Source organism: Limanda limanda, chromosome 4 (assembly GCF_963576545.1).
Source record: "Limanda limanda chromosome 4, fLimLim1.1, whole genome shotgun sequence".
Taxonomy (NCBI): domain Eukaryota; kingdom Metazoa; phylum Chordata; class Actinopteri; order Pleuronectiformes; family Pleuronectidae; genus Limanda; species Limanda limanda.
In genome coordinates, this window is record NC_083639.1 from 31,505,713 (window position 1) to 31,511,560 (window position 5,848).

The following is a 5,848-nucleotide window of genomic DNA, read 5'->3' on the forward strand; positions in this document are numbered from 1 at the left end:
AGTTGTTGCTAATTTTCACACAGGCAGGGTTTGTTTTGATACAGCTTTCCTAAATAAATACTTTGATTTGAGCAAAACTGAGTTTGGCTCTACTTCTCTTAAAGGGTAAAAGCACACGCTGTTGTTTTTTTCTAACATTTTCTTAATTTTAACATGTTTGTTCTAGAGCGTGTTGTGCATGTGTTTTCTTAAGCAAGCTCCACCAATCAGGGAGGCGGCTGCTAAACCCGAGGATTGTGGGTAGTGACATGAATAAAACAACTTTTCCTTTGAAGGCAGGTGATATCAGACTTCTACCTCAGATGGTTAAAATGTTATGGTTGGTAATTCAAATCTATTCAGGAGATGAATATGACTCCTGCTCCCAGTTGTGTTGAACTCTACGTTCATCGATGTGTCTGGTGAAAGAGTCAGAGTGAGACATCCTGTGGCTGGTGGACGATCTGTGCACGGGTCCGCTCTCCCTCACATTCTGCCTGGAAACAAAACAGCTGAGAGGAGACTCGATCAGGTGAGAGACAGAGTGTGCGTGCGTGTGTTTGTGTTTGTGTGTGTGTGTGTGTGTGTGTGTGTGTGTGTGTGTGTGTGTGTGTGCGTGTTCGTGTGTGTGTGTGTGTGTGTGTGTGTTCGTGTGTTCGTGTGAGAGAGAGATTGTGTGAGCGTGTCTCTGTTCCTGTGAGAAAGTGTGTGTGTGTGGGCGGAGCTCTCTCTGCTGTAAACATGTCGAACACTGAATGAAAATGTTTAGGTCTACACACACACACACACACACACACACACACACACATTAACACACATTTACACACATGTTGCATGTTGTGTTTGTGCAGTTTGACCTGAAAACATCTGGAAACATCTGGAGCGTTTCACCAAGACAGTCTGAGGTTTAGAGAATAAAGTGATATCACATTAAATGAATCAATATTAAAACAACAATACAGTCATAATATTACTTTCTTTCTCATCCTACTCTCTTTTGATGTTTGAGTATTAGAAACGTGTTGGGGGGGGCTGAGGTAATAGGATTATAAAGTCATAACCAAATTTTAGTCACAATATTGCAAGAATAAAGTCCTATTACGAAACGACAGTAGTTTTATTACGAGAGCAAAGAAATATTACAGTTGTTATATTGCAAGAAAAAATACATGTTGCTAGAATAAAGTGATATTTATGAACAATAATGAATTTGTTACATTGTACATTTTTTTAATTGATTATTTTCTCGATTAGTGAATTATTTATTCTCTCTGCATCATGTCAAACTAATAGTGATAAAAACAACATGAATACATTCACGTTATAATTTATCTAAACCTTAAGATGCTTTGTTTTGTTTCCTGTCAGATTTAAGAAGCTGAATCCAGCACATGAGCTCATTTCTGTGATAATCAGTCATTAGCTGATCAGATGAAAGGTTGTGGCAGACGCAGGAGGAGGAAGAAGAGGAGGAGGAGGAGGAGGAGGAGGAGGAGGAGGAGGAGGGGGAGGAGGAGGAGGAGGAGCAGGAGGAAGAGGAGGAGGAGGAGGAGGAGCCACTCTGGCTTCAGTAACTGGGCTGTAATTAATCTGCTGGTGTGAAATGATTTATCTGAATTATCTCCTCGTGGGTGAACTCCATTCATGTCGACGAGTCTCAGTCGCTGAAGGAGAAGGAAACAAAACACGTTTAATAGAAAATTCTCCTTCCATGAATTCATGTAGCCCGTCGTGAGCAGAGTTGCTCCAGGAATCAAACTACCGACCCTGAAAGTGTCAGAGAACAAACAGAGCTGATTTCAGACCAGCGCTGAGGTCCGGAGATTCACGTCCGCGTGGATTTTTGGTTTGTAATTCGTGACTCCACCACTAGATGTCACTAATTATCTTGCATGACATCTTAAGGTTTCGTAGACAAGTGGACTTTTTACGTTCACATGTTCGATACCTGAACATGTGAACGACTCCTTCACGCTGAACCTTTCATAACAATGATTATAACGGAGACGCAGGTTTTGGCTCCGCCTCTTTACACTGACGATCAATGTCCCAGATGAGAAACACAAAGTCCAGATAATGTCCAGGCCCGATGTTCTGGACATCGTCCGGAGTTCCTGTCTGGAAACAGCTGAGGTGAGGAGCGATTGGGGGGGGCTGAGGAAACAGATTCACTTTGTCTCCGGGCGAATCGAGCGCGAGCGGTGACGGAGATAAGGAGGCGGAGTCACAGCAGAACAGGAGCTGACAGAAGCAGCTATATTTAGCTCGGCTCTCTCTCTCTCCAGCAGCTGTGGAGAGGAAGTGAGGCGACTGAGTTCTGATCGAGAGGCTCGGAAGTTCATGAATGAAGGAGGTGAAGCTCAGATCCACAAGAAAACACGTTCTCTAGAAAAACTATCAAAGATGGCAGATTTACTTAAAGAGCTCATGAAGCGTTTTTGTCATTTTGCTGCTGCTCTGCTCGTCTTCGTCAACATCTCGTCCGAGGAGGAAGAGAAACCATTTGGACGTTGTTAGTGAATTCAGGTTAATGGAGGAGCAGACACAAGTGATGGTAGAAGATGTGAGGAGACATGATGTTTATCAACAAGTCTTGTTGTGATCATCGTCCTCGATCAGCTGACGCCATCAGGATCAGGATTTCCAGATCAAGAATATAATTTATAATCAATTCAAGACGATAAATAATCAATAGATGAATCCTCAGTTAGGATCAGTGTTCAGCTGCAGCCCTGTTGTGCCGTCGGGCGTCTTCCAGCTTGTTCTTTACATTTGTCTCCTGAAGATCGACGTCTGAAATCCGTCCGCGTCATGTTCAATTTCCCAGCATGCATTGCAGCCGGCCCTGAAAGCTTCCGCGTCTCGCCCAGCGATCGTGTGAAGTGTGAAGCCGAGCGAGATGATCCCATCAGCGGCGTCCGCTAAACTGATTGTGCTGCGTTTGATTGGATTGGAGCCTGGACGGATCATTGTGGACAGGATGAGAGACGTCCGAGCCGATAACAGGGGAGGCTGTGATCTCCCTCCGCCCCCCCCCTCTTCCTCTCTATCTCCATCTCTCTTCCTCTCCATCCAGATCTGTCTCTGCTCCCTCGCTCCGTTCTCCAGCTCATCTCAGCTCCTGAAAGCTTCCTGTGTCTTTTTAAGATACAAGTCAATAAGACTTATTTGTCCTCTGACTTTCCCCCTGTGGAGCTTTGAGGCTCATAGTTGCCGTGGTGATGCTGGCGTCATGGCGTCTTGTTGTGGCTCTTGGTCGTGAACCTCAGAGTTCCTGCCGCTCATTTCAATGTGAACCCAAAGTGAAACCGTCTGGATCAATGGAGTATTTCAGATTCTGAGATGGTTACAACAGCACAACGGAGAGGGAGAGTTCTCTGAACGCTGTGGGTTTAGTTTGGGTTTCACTTTGTGTTACGGTTCATAAACTAAACTACTACACAATGTGTGTGTCCCTGTGTGTTCAGCACCAGCTGTGACTTCCTGTGATGGGCGGAGAGCAGAGCGGCGAGGAGGAGACCGAGGAGAGAGAAGACGAGGATGAAAAACATCACGAGTCCGTCAACACCTCTGAAGGTTGGTCCTCACATCAGAGAGTAACTAAGTACTTTTACTCAGTTCTCTCCGTTACTCACCAGCACATTTCAGATGGAGGGAATTAGTTTTTACTCCACTTCTACGTTTCATCTCAAGAATTAACATAAAAACATACAGAATGATAGGACAGTAAAAATATAATAGATAAAGATGCTTTCAGAAATGCACTGAAATCCTCACATGTTCCTCACATGTTCTGTGTGTGAGAACAAATGTCTGAGTCAGTGTCTCTGGATCTTCTCCTCCTGGTAACATGTGTGTAACATGTCGGAGTCCATGTGAGGAAGCAGCAGGACGATGTGTGGAAGCTTCCCAGAGAGCGAGTGGACGTGTGGATGAGGTTTCTAACATAAAATAAATATAATTTATAATAAATATCTCAGAATGAAGAAGAGGAGCCGTACACGTAGAAGATGAAGACATCACAGGAATGGACCCGACACTTTCACAGGAATGGACCCGACACTTTCCTGCTGTTGTTAACGAGTCGGACCCAAACGTACGATCGTACACACGTGAGAAACGTCGGAGGATCTCAGAAACATCTCAGAAATGAAAACACATTTATGTAGCACAGCTTTGTTTCTGGTTTCTAATCCCAGTTTGGTTATTTCTAATATTTTCACTCTCAGTCCTCATATTAAAACTCCAAAACAACATTTAATTAATTAGTCCGGTTCCAATGGAAAGTTTCAACATAAAATCACAAGATAATTCAATAATCAGTAATTAAAGTGAAGCTTTAACTCTCACTGCTGATGTTTTGTACTATTTGAACTAAATCAATCAGATTCATTATGAACCGATGACACATCTCATCTTCACTTTGAATTAAACTCAGATCATAAACTCGGTTCCACAGATTAAAATGTTTCTTACACTTTGTCCTTGCTGGACGGCCTGTTGGAAAAGGGGGCGTGTTCCTACCGCTGTCCACCTTAGATGAGGTGGAGCTCTGTGATTGGCTTATGGGCTGTAAACTGGACCTACATTACTGGTACTTTTACTTCAGTAAAGATCTGAGTAATCTGTGTACTTCTCCCACTGCAGCTCATATTCACTGACGTCACATTATTGAACCGTCTGATGAACGCTGTGTTTCGATAACGCTGCATTCTTCCACAGGAGAGCTGCCCCAGTGCATGATGGGAAACAGGAAGGTGGACGACATGTGTTTCATGATCTCCTGCACTAACTGGTACTGACCTGGTTCTGGTGCAGCAGCTCCACCTCTGAAGAACAAGGCCCTTACACAAGCTGTGTTATGTTATTCTTTAAATAAAGTCCTGCAGCGTTAATAATGAGTTAACGGCTCCAGGTCCGAACACCTGATGAAACAGATGAATCCACTTTTCTATTGTTTCTTTATCTAGAACAAAGGTGTAACAGATGTGAGCTCTGCCTCATGAACGAGTGATGCTTCAGTAAAACTACTGGGACCAAAGAAGAGAGTATTAAATCACATATTCTATAAACAGCTCTGAACAGATAAAACCACGTCCGTGTGTTTGTGTTTCCAGTTCCAGATTCATCCACTTTTCTTTTTACCTGCATCTTTATGTCAAAAACAGGATTTTGAAAAATGAAGAAAACCTGATGATAATTTCCCTGAGGATATTAAATGAAACAACACAAAACCCTTTTGTTATTTACTTAAAATACTGATTCAATGAACGCTGATGATGTTCAGGACAAATCATTTCAGACACACGTGTGCATGTGTGTTCTTGTGTAGCTGCAGGTCCAACACACATCATTTGTCGCTCTGCACTGACACCAGTTGTCAACAGAACAATTCATCAAACAGACATAAAGAACAAATGATGTATTTAGCCGCAGTCTGGAAAAATGAAAGCTTCCTGTGAAAGTGACATCAAACAGAATGAAATGAGAAGCTGCAGGTGTGAGTCACTGGACGCTGGTTTCACATGATGCATATTCATCTCTAAAGGGACATTTCAGCAAATCACCAGCAGGCAGATGTGTCCTGCACATGTGGCGGATTGATCCTGAACAGAATCTCACAAACGCCTCGAAGCTGTTCGTTCGCCTGGAATCAGGTCGATGGAGAAACTATGAAATGCTCAGAGTTATGATAATCATAAAAATGATGATCAGGTGTTTGAGTCCGATCAGAGACAGTTTCAGTTTTGTGCTTCATCCCACGATGAGAGCAACGAGCAATGAAAAGGAACAGGGATGTCAAAAATACATGAAATATAAAAGGTTTACAGCATTTTTCAGAAAACAGCAAAGATAAATAATAAATTAT

General features: G+C 43.0%; 1 long non-coding RNA gene across 1 annotated transcript; it reads left to right on the forward strand.

Moving 5' to 3' along the window:
- Positions 1-440: 440 nt before the first annotated feature.
- On the forward strand, positions 441-5,070 carry LOC133000491 (uncharacterized). Its single transcript, XR_009678201.1, has 3 exons — positions 441-511; positions 3,447-3,555; positions 4,702-5,070. It is a non-coding gene; the product is annotated as an uncharacterized LOC133000491 (long non-coding RNA).
- The last annotated feature ends 778 nt before the right edge of the window (positions 5,071-5,848 follow it).